We start from the raw sequence: 19682 nt of genomic DNA, 5'->3' as shown, positions 1-19682 counted from the left end.
AGGCCAAAAGGAAGATGATAGTGAGAGCAGAACAGTGACTCGTACTTCAGACTCTGAGGTAGAATAAAATTATTCCACTTGCCTGACAGAAATAGGGTATTTTTTTTTCACCATAACCGATAATCACTGACAGCAGTAAGAGACTACTTTATCTCTATCTCATTAACAGAGGCAGAAGAAGTCTTTTGGCAGTGACTCTTAGCGCAGACTGTGTGGTTGAAAAAATACATTACCTGACAGAATTTGTGTTTTTTTCACCATAAATAACAAAGAATCACTGCCACGACTGTTCAGTGGCACGTCTGTCACATTTCTCAAGGCAATGGAGGACAGCTGTAAGGAGTATGTTAGAGAAACAGAATGGTTAATGATTTTCCCATTGACGGTGGAGCTCCGATGGTTTCCCACCATTAATGGTGGGGGGCCCTGCGTACTGGAATGGACTAAAGTGTTCGGGGTGTACTGCAGATAATAGATAGGTCTCCCTGATCTTAAGTATATGAAATAGAAAGGTAACACTGCGCTCTACCCCTTCTGTGTGATGACTAAATAATAAATGAATACAGGATGTGAAATGATATAAAGTAAACACTTTTAATTCCAAAAATGTGGGTGAAGTGAGTATAATGAATCCGGGTATACACATTAACAGCAAAAGTCTTAGTGTACACTACTACCCAATGCGATAATATGAGATAACATTGGTGGGTGGTAGGTAAAGTTCTGCTTAATAAAAGTCTCTTTTATAGGATTACCATCACAACTAACTGTGTAGACATGTTTACATGAGAACACAAGTTTGCTGTTAATGTTTATACTCTGATTCATTATACTCACTTCACCCACATTTTTGGAATTAAAAGTGTGTCTATATTAGGGATGAGTGGGTTCGGATTTCAGAAATCTGAACCCCCCCCTCGGAGCCCTCCCGATCCGAGCCGGGAACTGAGTCCGGCTCGGGTTTTCCCGCCTGACTCGGAACTGAAATCGAGGCAAAACGTCATCATCCTGCCTTCCGGATCACGCAGGTTTTAGATTCTATAAAAGGTCCCTGCGTCTGCGCCATTTCTCACTCCGGCTGTGGACAGTGAAGAGGGAGGGTGGGAGTTAGGGCTGGCTGGGCTGTGTTGTGTTGTGTTGTGCTGTGCTGCTGTTGTCCATAGGGGCTGTGTCCACTCCTCCAAAGTCCATAGGGGCTGGCTGGGCTGTGTTGCGCTGCTGTTGTCCATAGGGGCTGGCTGGGCTGTGTTGTGCAGTCAGTTGTCCATAGGGGCTGTGTCCACTCCAAAAGTCTATAGCGGCTGGCTGGGCTGTGTTGTGCAGTGTCCCATAAAGGCTGTAGTCCTAAAGGGGTGCTGTAGTGTTGTCCAGGGGGTGATCTGTCCATCAGGGGTGCTCCACCCAAGTGCAAAAAACATTTATTTCTGTGTTTGTGAATTGTGTGCATTGTAGCTGCACGTGCATCAACAATGGAGCAGCGCCAAGCATGCGCCTGTGTCATAAGTAAAGGGCCGGCTGGCTCATCTCTTAAAGGGTGGTGTATCCCCCAAAGTGCACTTCAAAAAAAAAAATTCTTCTTTTCTTTGTTTGTGAATTGTAGGCCTGATTCAGAGCTCTGACAGACCACTCGCTCTGAATCATGGCCGTCCTTCTTGATTTTTAGAGCGGCCTCCTGGCCGCTCGTATAGCTGTGGGTGACCACCCACAGCTATAGCGAGTAGCCAGGAAGATGTTCGCCATGGTCAAGACCATTGCGACCATCCGGCTTGCGACGAGACCCTTGCAGTAGGGTCTTGTTGCCGCAAGCCCTGGAGTGCTTTCGGCTCAAACAGAGCCGAAAGCACTCCCACTGACATCACTTGTGATGTAAGTGTCCGGCCCAAGACGGTAGGCGTTCCCATGGGAAAGCCTCCGTCTGGGCAGCCATGCCCCCAACAAGCCCGCCAAAGGGGGCATGCTGTCACTCAACATCGACAGCAAGCCCCCTTTAGAACGAGACCAGGAGCGACGGCTTGCCCGTCGCTATCCGGGTCTCGCGCATGCACATGACGGAGCCGGCTCCATCGTGTGCATGCGGACTGGGCCACCATCGCCCCGCTTGCGAGCACTCAGCGCTCGCGAGCAGGTGTGAATCAGGCCCTGTGTGCGCTGTAGCCACACGTGCATCAACAAAGGAGCAGCGCCAAGCGTGCGCCTGTGTCGTAAGTAAAGGGCCGGCTGGCTCGTCTTTTAAAGAGTGGTATAACCCCCAAAGTGCGCTCCGCAAAACATAAACAATTCTTCTTTTTTTTCTGTATTTGCATGTGAAATGTGTGCGCAGTAGCCGCACGTGCGTCAACAAAGTAGCAGCGCCAAGTGTGCGCCTGTGTCATAAATCAAGGGCCGGCTGGCTCGTCTGTTAAAGGGTGGTGTAACCCCCAAAGTGCGCTCCACAGAAAATAAACAATTCTTTTTTTCTGTGTTTGTGTGTGAAATGTGTGCACAGTAGCCGCACGTGCATCAATAAAGTAGCAGCGCCAAGTGTGCGTCTGTGTCATAAGTAAAGAGCCGGCTGGCTCATCTGTTAAACGGTGCTGTAACCCCCAAAGTGCGCTCGACAAAAAATAAACAATTCTTTTTTTCTGTGTTTGTTTGTGAAATGTGTGCGCAGTAGCTGCACGCGCATCAACAAAGGAGCAGTGCAAAGCGTGTGCCTGTGTCATAAGTAAAGGGCCGGCTGGCTCATCTCTTAAAGGGTGGTGTAACCCCCAAAGTGCACTCCAAAAAAAATAAAAAATTCTTATTTTCTGTGTTGTGAATTGTATGCACTGTAGCTGCACGTGTATCAACAAAGGAGCAGTGCCAAGCGTGCGCCTGTGTCATAAGTCTGTTAAACGGTGGTGTAACCCCCAAAGTGCACTCCACAAAAAATTTCAATTTTTTTTTTTCTGTGTTTGTGAATTGTGTGGACTGTAGCTGCACGAGCATCAACAAAGGAGCAGCGCCAAGCATGCGACTGTGTCATACGTCTGTTAAAGGGTAGTGTAACCCCCAAAGTGCACTCCAAAAAAAATTAAAAATTATTATTTTCTGTGTTGTGAACTGTGTGTGCTGTAGCCGCACGTGCATCAACAAAGGAGCAGCGCCAAGCATGCGCCTGTGTCATAAGTCTGTTAAAGGGTGGTGTAACCCCCAAAGAGCACTCCAAAAAAAATTTAAATATTTTTTTTTCTGTGTTTGTGAATTGTGTGCGCTATAGCCGCAAGTTCATCAACAAAGTAGCGCCAAGCGTGCGCCTGTGTCATAAGTAAATGGCCGGCTGGCTCATCTCTTAAAGGGTGGTATAACCCCCAAAGTGCACGCCAAAAAAAATAAAAAATTCTTCTCTTCTGTGTTTGTGTGCGCCTTAGCCGCACGTATATATCAATATAACATAAATGGAGGACCAAACTTTGTCCGATAAAAATAAAATAGGGAAAGATCAAGAACCACTTCCTCCTAGTGCTGAAGCTGCTGCCACTAGTCATGACATAGACAATAAAATGCCGTCAACGTCGTCTGCCAAGGCCGATGCCCAATGTCATAGTAGAGGGCATTTAAATCCCAAATGACAAAGTTCAGGAAAATGACCTAAAAAAAAACATTTAAATCATCTGAGGAGAAACGTAAACTTGTCAATATGCCATCTTTCCCTATGTTCATGACTAGTGGTTCAGCTTCACATGACGATGGAAGCCCTCCTCCCACTACAAAAATCAAATGAGTTAAGCTGGCAAAAGCACAGCAAAGAACTGTGCATTCTAAGATATCACAAATCCCCAAGGAGAGTCCAAGTGTTGCGGCGGTTGCGATGCCTAACCTTCCCAACACTGGGCGGGAAGAGGTGGCTCTTTCCACCATTTGCATGCCCTCTGCAAGTGCTGGAAGGAGCACCCACAGTCCACTTGCTGATATTCAAATTGAAGATGTCACTGTTGAAGTACAACAGGATGAGGATACTGGTGTACCGGTGGCGCTGAGGAGGAAGTTGACGATGAGGATTCTGATGGTGATGTGGTTTGGTTAAATCAGGCTCCAGGGCAGACAGTTGTTGTCCGTGGGATGAAAAAGCCCATCACGGTCATGCCTGGGCAGAAGACCAAACATTCCACCTCTTTTGTCTGGCAATATTTCTATCCAAATCCGGACAACAACTGTCTTGCCATATGTACCATATGTAAAGGTGAAATAAGTAGGGGTAGGTACGTTAACCACCTAGGAACATCCTCCCTTATACGTCACCTGAAGCGTGTTCATAAAAGTTACTGTCAAGTACAGTCACTTTGGCTAAGACCGTAAGCAGTCCAGGGACACCTAAATCCCTTTGTCCTGTTGTAGCCAAACGCCTGCAAACCACACCGTCAACTCCCTCCTCGTCAATTTCCTCCTTAGTCAGGATCGGAAGTAGTCCTGCAGGCCATGTCACTGGCATGACTGACTCTCCTATCCGGGATTCCTCCGGAGGATCCTGCATTGCTACGCCTACTGCTGCCGATGCTGCTGTTGCTGCTGGGAGTCGTTCATCATCCCAGAGAGGAAGTAGGAACACCACTACTTTTACTAAACAATTGACCCTCCAACAGTCCTTAGCGAGGAGGATGAAGTACGACAGCAGTCATCCTGAAGCAAAACGTATAACTAAGGCCTTGACTGCTATGTTGTTGTTAGACGTGTGTCCGGTATCCCCCATTGGTGCAGTGGGATTTAGACAATTGATGGAGGTAGTGTGTCCCCGGTACCAAATCCCATCTAGATTCCACTTCACTAGGCAGGCGATACCGAGACTGTACAGAGACGTCAGAAAAAGTGTCCTCATTGTCCTAAAAAATGCGGTTGTACCCAGTGTCCACTTAACCACGGACATGTGGACAAGTAGAACAGGGCAGACTAAGGACTATATGACTGTGACAGCCCACTGGGTAGATGAATCACCTTACGCAGCAACAACAGCAGCGTCACCAGTAGCAGCAGCTCAGAAACGCCAGCTCGTTCCAAGGCAGGCTACGCTGTGTATCACCGGTTTCAGTAAGAGGCACACCACCAACAGCCTCTTAGAGAAACTGAGGGAAATCATCGCCCAGTGGCTTACCCCACTTAGACTCTCCTGGGGATTTGTGATATCTGACAACACCACCAATATTGTGCGGGCCACTCAGGGTTGTCTTAACAGAGCAGTGTGGGCCCTGGGCAAAGCAATGCAATGGGGCCCCTACCCACCCATTCTCGGGAAAAAAATTTAAATGGTCAATAAAATTAAACCCTCCTGCATGCCCATCAGATCTCCCACACATGCAAAGAGACTGGTCTGAAGCCGGCGGATGAAGTTAAACTGGGACTGAGGTGAGTACTCGTCACCGGGAGGGGTAGGTAAGATCAAAATACAGTGCACCGGCTGCCGGCTTATAAAAATATCACAAATTTACCAACTGTCCGCGGCTGCAGGGGGGCGGGTTGGCGGGCCCCTACAAGCTTCGGGCCCTTGGGCAACTGCCCAACAAGCCCAATGGAAGAGATGGCCCTGACGCCACTGCACACAGAACTGTATGTAGCTCAGGGACAGGCAGTGAGTTGGTAGGCACAGTGAGTGATATGTATGTTGCTCATACTTAAAGCAGCTGGCCTTAGTCCCAGCACTGCCAGCTGTCTCTCTCTGCAGACTGCATTTCAAAATAGCCATGTGCAGAGACACTGGGCGAGATGCACTAAACGGAAAATGCTGTAAAAACCCTGTTTCCGGGGGTTTACCGTATTTTCCGTATCCACTATTGTCCTGGCCGCCGGGCTCCGATGCAGTGGGTAACGTCAGCTTTTGCTGGTATTAACCTATAGAAGCCTATGGGCTTCTACCACATCGCGCTGCTATGAGGGACCCGATCGGATCCCTCCCAGCATGCCCCGCGGCCGCCGCGTCACTCTGAGCATGCGCAAATGGACTCACAGGTCATCTGCGATCAGTACAAATGCGGTGACTGGCAGTAAGTTTTGCACTGTGTTAGTTCATCCTGCCCACTGTCTCAAGACACACCACTGAGCTGAGTCATGTGGCTCAACTCATTTCAATGTATTGCTTTGCCTATCGCTACTGCAGACTGCATACTACCATAGTGAAACAGTTCTGGCCGCGAGCCAATCACAGCTCACAAAACAGCAGCCAATCAGGGGCGGACGCTACTGATTGGCTGTCATTTTGTGAGCTGTGATTGGCTCACGGTCGGTGCCTTGTTTGCATTGCCGTGAGAGCCAGCAGCAACACAGGGCACACTGTTTGTTGGACCCTTTTTTTTCTTTTTTAAACTTTGCAGAGGGGCGGGGTGCAGCACGGCGTGCAGGCTGCACAGCACGGACAGTGTGTAAGTGAGCCACTGTGCAGTGAGAGAGGCTGAGAGGGGGGGAGGAGGAAGATATTTGTGCTCTATGGACACGAGACATCAGTGCATTCTGTGAGGGGGTGGGGGGATGCAGTGCGATCTTAGAGTGGGGGCGTCTGTGAGATCTGATGTGGGAGCCAGTGTAATCTGTGAGGGGGGAAATTGCGATGTGTCAGGGGGAACTGTGTGTTCTGTGAAGGGGCAGTGCAATCTGTGAGGGGGAGGGGCAATGTGATCTGTGAGAAGGGAGTGTGTGGGGACAGTGTGATCTGTAAGGGGGTGCTGTGTGAGGGGGGCAGTGTGATCTGTAAGGGGGTGCTGTGTGAGGGGGCAGTGCTGTGTGAGGGAGGGCAGTGTGATCTGTAAGGGGGTGCTGTGTGTAGGGGGGAAGTGTGATCTGTAAGGGGGTGCTCTATGAAGGGGGGCAGTGTGATCTGTAAGGGGGTGCTGTGTGAGGCAGCAGTGTGGTCTGTAAGGGGCAGTGGGTGTATGAGGCTATAGAGGTCAGTGTGTGTTTGAGGCTATGGGGGCAACGTGTGTGAGGCTATAGGGGTGGTGAGTATGTGTGAAGCTATGGGGGACAGCATGTATGTGAGGCTATGGTGGGCAGCGTATGTGTGAGACTATGGTGGAACTATGCGTCTGAGCCTATGGAAGCAGGAAGCAGGTGGAGGGGCACCAAAATAATTTCTTGGCCTGTGCTGCACTTGTTGCACATAATGAAATGCTGTCAATGCGCAAAGAAAACCAATATCAAATTCTCGTATAATATATGAAAGTCAGTCACCCTAAAATGATGCCAACAGTTCCTCTTATAAAGGGTTTTTACTTCCAATAATCTTCCAATGATAGACGTTTCTCATATGACCACTTTCCATCTCCTAAAGACATCAAGATTTTTTCCAGTTCTCTCTTTGGGTCTGATTCAGAGGCGCACATTATTTGCGTGCGTGCGTGCGTGCGTGCGTTCGCTCTGAATCAGGGCGTCCCTTTTTTTTTATTTGACCGGCCTCCAGGCCGCTCACACAGCTGTGCGTGCGGCCTGGTCATGACTATCGCGACCATCGGGCTTGCGAGGAGACCCTGTGGTAGGGTCTCAGGTCTTGCAAGCCCGAGTGGACTTCCTGCTCTAATAGAGCAGGAAGTCCACTACTGACATCACTAGTGTGAGGGAGGGCAGAGTGACTGTAAGGGGGTGCTCTATAAAGGGGGGCAGTGTGATCTGTAAGGGGGTGCTGTGTGTAGGGGGGAAGTGTGATCCCCCTACACACAGCACCCCCTTACAGATCACACTGCCCCCCTTCATAGAGCTCCCCCTTACAGATCACTCTGCCCTTCCTCACACAGCACTGCCCCCCTCACACAGCACCCCATTAGAGATCACACTAGTGATGTCAGTAGGGCTGCCCACAAACGGCAGGCATTCCCTTGGGAAGGCCTCCATTTGTGCAGCCACCCCCCCTCCCCGCCTACAAAATGGGGCGAGCTGTCGATCAACACTCACTCCGGGGCTCGCGCGCATGCGCAATGGCCCACCATCGACACATTTGCGAGCGCTATGCACTCGCGAGCGGGTCTGAATCTGGCCCTTTATATGCATTACTCATGAAATATATGGAGCAAAAGGGAACAAACATATAAAATCATGGCTGTCTTCTATACCAGTGTGTGACTTTGGGTGTGGTGTATCCTTTTGTGACTATGATCATGTCTATGTGTGACTTCGGGCATGTCTGTGTGTGACTCTGTGTGTGTCTGTATGTGAATCTTGGTGTGTCTGTGTGCGATTTGGCATCTCTGGGCCGGATTCAATTAGACGCGAAAAGCCGTAATCGGCGAAAACTTTTTGCCGATTGACGCATTTTGTCTGTTCGGAACTTATCTCCAAAATGAATTCCAGGGGGAATTCGCCTAAGCGTAAATTCAATGCAATGTAATAGGCGACAAAGGCCCTCATTCAGAGCCGTACGCTCTGAGCAGAGCGCACGCTGTGAATGAGGGCCGGCCTCCATAACTATGGAGCGTCCTCCTGGACGCTCGTATAGCTGTGGGTCACCACCCACAGCCTATACGAGCATGCAGTTTGATGGCCGCGATGGTCTTGACCATCGCGACCATCGAAACTGCGTGCCGGAGCCTGCGGTTGAGGTTTTCAACCGCAAGGCCCGGAGTGATTTTGGCTCTATCAGAGCCAAAATCACTCCCACTGACATCACTAGTGATGTCAGTGGGCCGGCTTCTGACGGGAGGCGTTCCCTTAGGAACGCCCCCGTTAGGGAGGCACGCCCCCGGCACGCCCACCAAAGGGGGCGTGCTGTCAATCAACATCGACAGCACGCCCCCTTTGATCAGACACAACGAACGAAGGAAAGTCCTTCGCTCGTCGCGTCTGGCGCATCTGCACGACGGAGCTCCCTCCGTCGTGCGCATGCTCAGTGCAGAACATCGACCCACTGAATATCCAATGAATATCAGGTGAAAAGAAGTGCAAAATCTTTATTTTTTAGGGTGCAAATGTGGGGAAACGACCCAGAACCCTTGGGACAAATCTGGCCAAAAACCTAAGAACACCCCAAAAAAGTACTTTCATTTTTGGGGTGAAAGTAAAAGTGGGGGGACAAGCATGAAAACTAGAAAAATAGACTTCTTGGGGTCTGCAAGGATGGGTCAGGTGTTTTAGGATTGCAGGCAGGGACTGGCTGGCAACTTTTAGCCTGGGGGGCAAATGCATGCAGGCGGCCCTGGCAGAGGAGTAGCGTGCAGCCAGGGTGTCCGAAGAACGTGCGTGCTATGGCGCCGCCCCCCTCTAGTGTTTCAGGGAGGAGGCAGGTCCATATGGAATTAATGTAAGGTAAAAATAAAGATTAGGGGCAGCCCCCTGTCATAGTGCCCATATGCAGTGCCCCCGTGTGCCACAGGAGAGAACAACCTTATGCAGGCCTCCAGTAGTGCCCCCAGTAGTGATCCCCCCCTATGCAGTGCCCCTTGTGCTCCCAGTAGTAAGCCCCTTATATAGTGCCCCCAATAGTGGTACCCCCTATGCAGTGCCCCTTATATAGTGCCCCCAGTAGCAGTCCACCCCCCATGCAGTGCCCCCAATAGTGGTAACCCTTATGCAATGCCCCTTAAATAGTGGCCCCAGTTGTAGTCCCCCCCTATGCAGTACCCCCAGTAATGCCCTTTATATAGAGCCCCCAGCAGTGGTCCCTCGATGCAGTGCCCCCAGTGGTAGTCCTTTCCCCCTATGTAGTGCCCCTAGTAATAGTCCCCTCCCCCCTATGCAGTGCCCCTAGTAGTGGTCCCCTCCCCTTGTAGTGTCCCTAGTAGTAGTCCCCCCCTTGTAGTGCCCCCAATAGTAGTAGTACCCCCTTGTAGTGCCCCCAGTAGTAGCCCCCCTTGTAGTGCCCCCAGTAGTAGTAGTCCCCCCCTTGTAGTGCCCCCAGTAGTAGTAGTCCCCCCCTTGTAGTGCCCACAGTCGTAGTAGTCCCCCCCCTTGTAGTGCCCCCAGTAGTAGTAGTCCCCCCCTTTGTAGTGCCCCCAGCAGTAGTAGTCCCCCCCTTTGTAGTGCCCCCAGTAGTAGTAGTCCCCCCCCTTTGTAGTGCCGCCAGTAGTAGTAGTCCCCCCCTTGTAGTGCCCCCAGTAGTAGTAGTAGTCCCCCCCTTGTAGTGCCCCCAGTAGTAGTAGTAGTCCCCCCCTTGTAGTGCCCCCAGTAGTAATCCCCCCCTGGTAGTGCCCCCATAGTAATCCCCCCCTGGTAGTGCCCCCAGTAGTCCCCCCCCAGTAGAGAGAGACTTAATAAAAAAATAAAAAAACACTTACCTGAAACTCCCGCTCCTGGTCCCGACGCTTCTACCGGCTCCTCCGGCCGCTTTGCATTATGGGAGAGACGTCGTCACGGCGTCTCTCCCATTACCCACTGCGGGAGCCGGAAGATGGCTCCCGCAGTGGGAGCAGCAGCAGCCGATGAGAGTCTGACAGACTCTCAGCGGCTGCTGATAACAGCAAACACACAGCTGCCGGCTACAGCGGCTGTGTGTTTGTGCTGTGTAGCACTGACCGAACTCCGTCCGGTCAGCGCTACACATGGGGTGCAGTCTGTGTCACAGTGATACAGACTGCCCGCGGCCCGCATGACTGATTGCAGGTGCAGCAGCAGGTGCGGTTTTGATGTTTTTTAAAAGTTCACTTTAGAGACATAAAAATATGCTAGCACCCATTTTCAAGTACCCCAAATTTGAGTACTTGTGTTTACCAAAAAATACTGCTTTATGCCATACTTCACCACTTGTGCAAAGACGCTAATAAGAAAGGTAATGTAAACATTGATTCCCTATGTCAGTGCATCTTTTTTTGGGGTACAGACTGATTTCCCCAATTCTGACAGTACTTTCCGCCTGTTCCGCATTTGCCGCTTTCCGTTTTCGCCTGTTTAGGAATTGAATTGGGCAAAACAGGCGAAGGAGGCAGAAAGTCGGACAGGTAAAACTTTTCCGACTTTTCACCTCTAATTGAATACGGGCCTCTGTGTGTGACTCTGGGCATGTCTGTGTGTGACTATGGGTGCATCTGTGTGTGATTCTGTGTATATGTGAATGTGACTGTTTGTGGATCTGTACATATACACTCTGAAGTACTGCAACATCCATATGTGTGTGTGTGTATATATATATATATATATATATATATATACACACACACATATTTATATAGTAGATAGTTTTTATAGAGCCAATGACGTGATGTTTATTCAGACTGGTGAGTCATGCACAATAACACACACAGCTAAGACACAGCACATAGCGATTAACCATTTAACTACATATCAACACTTCCCCTTGCTTAGAGATGTCTGAATATCATAAGGTGCCCATACACCTGCACGATTTCGGGCCTATTGCCCGATTTTCGACAAGTCATATGATGGATCTTGTGAAAATCGTGTATTTGTTTAGTAAGATACGATCCGATGCGCGCGCCCGCAGCTCCTTAAATCGGATCTTATGATCAGATGTGCAGCGCATATGTTCCATCCTATCGTGTTCAGATCGTGCTGTTTATTTTGTTCATGTGATCCATCGTGCAGCAATTCAAGTCATTTCAATGACGGTTTCCCTAATGAGCGAGTGAGGCACATGATCGATCATACGATAGATCCTGTGCTAAGAAAAAACAAATATGCTGCCGGGACTGCCAGGGAGCTGGTCGTGCAGGTGTATGGCCAGCATTAAACTTTCTTGAAATCTTCCTGTAATAAAACATAAAAGCATTAAGCAATAATGATAGCAAACACCGTTAGTCATTAAATTTCAGCCCACATTTTTCATGAAATGCACTCAGCGCTTGTGATTTAAGTCCTTTAGTGAGTATATCAGCAATATTTTGCTCACTCATGACATAGGGCCTGATTCAGAGCCGGATGCTCTGACCAGAGCGCTCACTCTGAATCAGGGCCCTCCTCCATGAAAATGGAGCGGCCTCCTGGCCGCTCGTATAGCTGTGGGTGACCACCCACAGCATATGCGAGCGGCCAAAAAGACGGTCGCGATGGTCTTGACCATCGCGACCATCGGACTTGCGACGGAGACCCTGCGGTAGGGTCTCCCTGCCACAAGCCCTGGAGTGATTTTGGCTCTATCAGAGCCAAAATCACTCCCACTGACATCACTAGTGATGTCAGTGGGGCCGGCTTCAGACGTTAGGCATTCCCATGGGAATGCCTCCGTCTGGCAGGCACGCCCACCAAAGGGGGCGTGCTGTCAATCAACATCGACAGCACGCCCCCTTTGGTGCGAGACCCGGAGCGTTGGAAAGCCCGTCGCTCCCCGGGTCTCGCGCATGCGCACGACGGAGCTCCCTCCGTCGTGCGCATGCGCAGTGGGGAACATCGACCCGCTTGCGAGCGTACTGCTGCTCGCGAGGGAGTCTGGATGACCCCCATAGTTCACAGTAGTTAACTAATTATTGACAAGTTTTCTAATAAAATTATGTTTAAAAGTGATGCTTTGATCTGCCATGGTACTTTGTACTACCAGAAATGTCTATAGCTCCTTTATTGTCTCATAGGATGTTGATAGCTTTTTTAGGGTTTAACATTTTTAGTTCAATTAAAGTACTTTTAATCCAAAGTGCCTCTTTTGCTGTTTCAGTCAAAGCCATATATTCTGCTTCTGTTGAAGATAAAGCAACTGTTGGTTGTTTCTTTCTCGACAAGCTTATCAATGTGCCTGTTAATTCAACTAAGTATCCACTATAAGAACGCATCATCTTCATCTACTCCCCAATCTGCATTGCAGAATATTTCAAGTTCTAAAGTCTTTGAAAGTTTTAATGAGCTAGTAACATTTAGGTATCTCAAGATCTTCTTTACTGCTAACCAATGCTGTTTTCCAGGATTCAATTAAAATTGACTGACGCGGCTCACTGTATGTGTGAAGTATGGGCAAGTTCCAACACTTGTATACATCAGACTCGCAGTTGCATTTTGGTATGGGATAGCTCTCATCTCCTCTATTTCAGATTCTGCAGTTGGCAACATGGCAACATGTTCCTAGTTAGTTTTGTACTTTTGTTGACAGGAGTATATACTGGTTTTGCATCTGACATACCATATTTCAGTATTAAACCGTACAATGATTTCTTAAGTAGGCATACTTTTCCTTCTGAAAACAAAGTTTTATCATAGTGCTCTGGTTGATCCTAAAGCTTTCATCAGCTAGTTAACCATTAAGAAATGCAGCACCAAAATCTAGTTGATTGTATTCTATAGTCCATAGACTACAACCGTTTGGTAAATCTAACTATAGGCCCTATAGAAATCTATGGGGGCTGCTTTGTGGTCAGAAATGAATTGATCATGGTAGATCCCTGCTGCGGTGCCTCTATGTTAAGTCCTGGGGATCCTTAATATTTGCAAAGACCCCCCAAACACTGCAAATACTCTTTAATATATATGCCCCAAAATGACAGTGGTACTCCAGGGCACTGCCAAAGGGTAGTATAACTGTCAATCTCCTGGTATTTGAACTGAGGGGCACTCTATTACACTCAGTTCAACAACATCAATTATTATTTTTTGCCAGCTGGGTAACTCCAGCAATCTCTTTAAGGCTGTTTATACAACTCTAAACTACGTTAGAAATTATAATCTGTGGGGCGTGGCCTGCTTGCCAAGTGAGGTGGACGTACCTAAGAGCAGCTCCCAGCTTAAACCTTTCTGGACCCACTATCACAGCCTTTGACGTCCCCTCTGATCTGCCCTGAGTAGCCAACTGCCCTGAGATCCCGCTGGCCTCTTTTCCGGGCTCCGGTAGCACGTCAGGGGCCATTGCAACATCGCGGCCTACACAGCATCCGGAAGCTGCGGCCTCGAGTTACAGTGCTGCAGCCGTGCCTCTGCTCGGCGTTGTTGCGGCTGCCGCCGGACATCGCTGCGGGACTCCTCCTCATTATAGCCTCCTGCTGCCTGACTGGGGGCATAGGAGGAACACTAAATAACCCCTGGAAGTCCTGGAAAGTGGCGGTGAATGGAGCCATTTTCGTACTCTATATATACATCTTCCGGTCACTGTGCTTCTGGTCAAGTGGAGACTGGCTATACTTGTGCAGGGCACTGTCTACTTACCCTGCTCTGCGCCATCATCACTGCTTCTCTAGCTGCCCTGCCAGGTCTGCTGCTGGTCCTGGCCTCTGTCTTGTGCTGATAGCTGGAATCAAATAGAGGTCTGTTACAGTTACATCACCCTGGCATAGTTGCTGAAGTTGGATGGGTGGCTGTCTTAAACCCTGTGGATGCTGGAATAAGTAGTCCACGTCCTAACAGCTGCTGCCATGAAATAGCTACATAATGGTGAGGGGAATGTGAATTATGACACCCATCCTATGCAATGCCTAGAAGTCTATTTATTTATTTCTGTGTATATCTCTTCTAATATGTTCCTTCATGGGTAAACGGAGCACAACCAAACGACCCGCAGCCACCCCAGCTAAGAGGGGTATTCAATATGAAAGGTTAACTTCCCTGGCGAAGTTAACTTTTCATAACGGAGTTTTTTTCTGCGTAAAGGTATGGTGCGCGCTCCCGCTTATCCCCATATTCAATATCAAATTAACGAAAACGGGAAACTCCGAAGTTGGATTTGCGTAAAGTTACGAATTTTTCCTTAAAATAATTGTAAGACCCCCCTTAAGGTGTAAAAACATGGGGGAACACTATGGGTACCCCCGTTTTAGCCTTTAATTGAAAGTCGGGGATTTAAATAGCCGCAGCAGGTGTTTTTTTCCCGACATTGAAGAAGTGATGCAGAAGAGCACTTAGGTTTTTTTTTTCATTTTTTTAAGTGGTCCCATCAAATTTGGGGTACATGAAAATGGGTACTAGCATATTTTGATGTCCCTAAAGTAAGTTTTTAAAAATTCTGCATTTGTGCACCTGCCGCTATAATTCTATTCTAGAAAACACCTGCCGCATACTTGCAGAATAGCCCTGAACCTATTTGCCTATTGTTTAACAATTTTTTCCCTTTTTTTTTTTTGCACCCCAATTTTTAAATTAATTTTTTGGGGTGTCCCTATTTTTTTTTTTACTTTTTTTGACACAGTTCTTTTTTAAATGTCAATCTCAGGGGTGCAGGCTATTTTTTTTAATCCTGCACCCCTAAACCCCAATTCTGCACTTTTTTCGACACCTATTCAATGGTGATAAGTTACCGTTTTTTATCAAAGACTTTTCAAAACTGCGATAAGTTTTTGAAATTGAATACGGTGTAAAACTAAAACAAGTGGTATTAACGCAAAAACGTTAAAAAGTGCGATATTAACGCAAAAAACTATGTTATCGCACCCATATTGAATACCCCTATAAGTCTTCATCTAATACTGCATTTAAAACTCTATTTGGTGTTTCTACGTCTGCTGCTGGTGTCTCTTAGGGACCTACCTCTCCACATATGGCTACTGGGAGTATGGATGGCGGCTCTACCCCAGAATCTCGCTCGCCACATTTGACACCATCTATCCCTACCAGTTCCTCCGATATGGGTGAGATATTGCAACATTTAAAGTCTTACCGACTAGACAGGACATTCAGCAAGATTTACAATCACTGGAAAAAAGGATACAGGAAACAGTCCAGACTCATATCTCCTCTATTCGGTCGGATCTTACTCAGGTGGCGGAGAGGGTGGTCTCGTGGGAGGAAACTGTGGAAATTGTTGACACTCAGCTTGGGGATATCAACGGGTTACTTTCACGTCACTCCCGTATAATGATAGAGATGCAACGACGTCTGGACGATGTCGACAATAGGGGCCGACGAAATAACATGCAGGTACGTGGGATTACTAAAGATATCAATCAGTCTGGAATTGAAGATGCCCTCACTAAAATATTTAATGAGCTCCTGCATGCTGATCCAGACGCCAGGATCCAATTTGATCGGGCACATAGAGCTTTGCGCCCTAAAGGTATGCCCTCTGAAAGACCCAGAGACATTATCTGCCGATTACACTATCATACTGTGAAAGAGGAGATTTTGAGAAAAGCTAGACAAGTAAAGGAAATTGAATTTAATGGATGTCCTGTGCAGATTTTCCAAGACCTATCCTGGAACACACTCCAACAGAGGCGCCTGCTTCGTCCACTCACAGAGGAACTTCACAAGCGAGACATTACATTTCATTGGGGATTTCCTCTAAGCATTCAAGTTATGCATGAGGGGAAGCTTCATATACTCCGAGAACCCAACAACATACCTCAGTTTTGCTCCTCTCTCAATTTGTCTGCTGTTTCGGTACCTAATTGGTTAGTCCCTTTTGATACGCACGTCCCTCAACCGCCACGCAAGGAGACTTGGCAGCGTGTCAGAGATTCCAGACGTAGACCCGGCAGAGACTCTGCAGCTGAGGGCGAGGAAATTACTTGATCATGGTCTCTAATGCTGTCTTGAATATCCTTTTTATACTCACGGTTTTATAAATGGAATATTCGCTAATCCTATGTTATTTGCTACATTATCCTGGTTGCGAATGGATACTATACCCCATTGAGATTGTTATTCATTTACATATATGTTCCACTAAATTTTGAGCAGCTATTCTCTTTTGGTGTAGGAGCTCTTTTGATCTTTCTGTCTACCTATTATTCAAAATATTTTGCTGACTTAGGCAAACACTGTTTATATAATATTTTATTAGGTGGGTCCCAATTATTTGTGACCTGCTTAGATGTCATGTTCACTATTTCCCTCCCATTCCCCCGGCATCCAACGATACAGGTATCTTTCCCTTTTTTCAAATATTGACTATGGCTAAATTATCTATTTTTTCTAATGATGTAAAGGGCCTTAATATACCTGAGAAAAGATCCAGTCTTCTACATACTCTGCATATGGACAGGGCGGATATAGCTTTTCTTCAGGAGACGCACTTTAATATTCAATGTATGTTTTGTTGTTCCTGATTTCCATCTGCAAGGTTTATATGCACTAATATTGAAAAACAGAAAAATATATAGACTATGTACCACTGTTATTTGATATAACAAAATTATTTTCTCTGAAAATAAAGAATTTATAAAAAAAGAAATGACAATCTGTACCTATTTCCATCCGTAGATTGAGCAGTCTGCATCTCTCTGGGAATTCGGGCCTACATATACTTTAGATTCAAGTATCTATTATTTTGACAGTAATTTAAAGTAGTTATTAAAATATATATTTTTGGGTTTTAATAATTCATTAAGATTAAGACCTTTACTTTTTCTGTCTTATACACAAAATATCATAAATACGATTTACTTGAACACAAATGATTTAGAAAAACTTTATAAGTAATCCCTGTAAGTCATGATATATTTAAGAAACACATCACCTTTGCACTAACCTGTGATCTCTAGACGGCCACTAAAGCTAAACACTGTTAGAATAAGAAGCTGCACATTAATGCTCTTCACTTTTGTCATGATAAATTATTCAGCCTGACACATATGATAAAGATGGGCGGCTTAAGCTATCTGGCAGGTGTCAGCAGCTTCTGCAAGTAGGGTGCTGTCTCAGTCTATTAAACTTTTATAACAGAGACAGTAAATTAACTTAGCCATCTCAGCTCTAACAGGTTTGGTTAGGTTTTCTTATCTCAAGAAATAATGTTTGCTGAAGCTAGATATAAACTACATACATGCACATACTTTATGATGTCTCACTTGAACATCATTATTTTTTCAATTTGATCATACTGTATATTTTTTGACAAGTTATATGGAAGTCATCCGTGACAGGCTTTTTACAAAGAATGGCATATAAAATCATAAGCTTATTTAGAGTAAAAAAACTAGATATCTCTTTTTTTGTTTAAAACACAGGGTCATCAATTGAAAAAAATCTCAAAGCCGTGAATGTATATTTTTGATATTGCGTATTGCCGTATAGCCTTAGTTGTTGCAGCATTCATCGGCATTAACATTCAGCAAACATTTTATGGCTTTCACTCTAATCATTTGTCAGGAGTGACACGTTGCACTAGAGACAGTACATATGCTGAATAGCGGAGACCGCACTTAATAATAATTACCGATAGATAGGAGCACTCCCAAAGAAACCTTATTGAGTGACCACAAGCTGGTGTGTGAAGATCCGGTTTGTTTCTTAAATGCCTTTTTGCCTGGGTTCAGCGGGACCCCGGGAGGACAATGAAATAATCCACAGGTAGCAGCAAGTCTTATATTCCCTGTTCACCTTCTCCGCATAGGAGTTTGGGCAAAATCAGAATACTAGAAAGGCTGAGTTATTGTCAGCAACCTGATATCTTTGCTTCTCAGCCAGTGTGGAAGGAGGAGAGCGAATGAAAGTTCTTTTTCAGCCAAGAACAAAATCAAGTCATGGATACAGAGCCGTAGCTAGACTTTTTGGTGCCCTGTGCCAGAAAGAGCATTGGCGCCCCCCTCATTTTTCAAAGGGACATAATGCACCCAAAAATAAGCAATTGCCTCATGGAGAAGGGCCAGGGAAGAGATAGGGGAGGTCAGGAGATGCTGGGGATAAAATAAGAGGAAGTTATAAGTGAGAATGATAATAAACAGAAATTTGACAGGCCCAAACAGCGACCCCTGACCTGTGGTGCCCTGTGCGATGGCACCGGCCGCACTACCCTAGCTACGGCCCTGCATGGATAAACGGTGCAAGTACAGTGCAGTGAGTGACCGCTATCAGCATACAGGAGACAGCAGGAGACAGTGATGCATTTCAGCCACTGCTGTGGCTTTTTCAAGATGGTGATGCTTAATGGAGTGTCCAATGACCATTTTACTGAGCAAGATAACCTAGAACATTGATATGTATAAATATATATATATATATATGTATATATATTTTTGTAAAAATGTAGTTGATATAGAGCATCAAAATAGTGCTTAAGAAGATGATATTAAAATAAATTAATTAATTAATTAATTAATTACCATATCATCCTTGACTCTGAACTGTCATTTGTTCCCCACATTCAATCTGTCTCAAAGTCATGTTACATACATTTAAAAAACATATTCAAAATTCAACCATATCTCACACAAGACACTGCAAAAACTCTAATCCATGCACTTATTATTTCTCACATTGACTATTGCAATGACCTCCTTACTGGTCTTCCCAAAAATAGGCTATCACCATTACAATCCATTATGAATGCAGCTGCAAGGCTTATCTTCCTTGCGAAACATTCTTCTTCTTCTGCCCACTCTGTCAGTCCCTCCATTGGTTGCCGGTTTTCTATCGTATTCAATACAAAATACTTTCACTTACACATAAGGCTATTAACCAAACCACACCAACATACATCTCTTCAGTCATCTCAAAATATCTCCCAACCCGACCTCTCCACTCAGCACAAGATCTGCGTCTCTCATCCCCATGCATTACTTGCTCCCATTCACGGTTACAGGACTTTCTACGCACTGCACCCACTCTATGGAATGAACTACCTTGCACAATAAGACTTTCCTCTAGTCTCCAATCCTTCAAGTGTTCCCTGAAAACTCACCTCTTCAGGCAAGCTTATCAGATTCCAGAACCTCCCACATAACCTTCATAGCTTCCATATTTAATTACATCCCCTTTTACAGTCCACACACAATCTCACACATCGTCTTTCTCTCACATCCTCATGACATTTGGTCGACATTCCTGTGTGACTGGATTATGCAGCCAACCAAGAAACTGTGCATTCTGGCTGGACCAAAATGCAATATATAGCAGCTATCCTTGTGTATCAATGCTTATTTCCCTATAGATTGTAAGCTTGCGAGCAG

The sequence above is a fragment of the Taudactylus pleione genome, unplaced genomic scaffold (genome assembly GCF_031769625.1).
Source record: "Taudactylus pleione unplaced genomic scaffold, aTauple2 ptg000687l, whole genome shotgun sequence".
NCBI classification, from domain to species: domain Eukaryota; kingdom Metazoa; phylum Chordata; class Amphibia; order Anura; family Myobatrachidae; genus Taudactylus; species Taudactylus pleione.
This window is presented reverse-complemented; position numbering follows the sequence as displayed.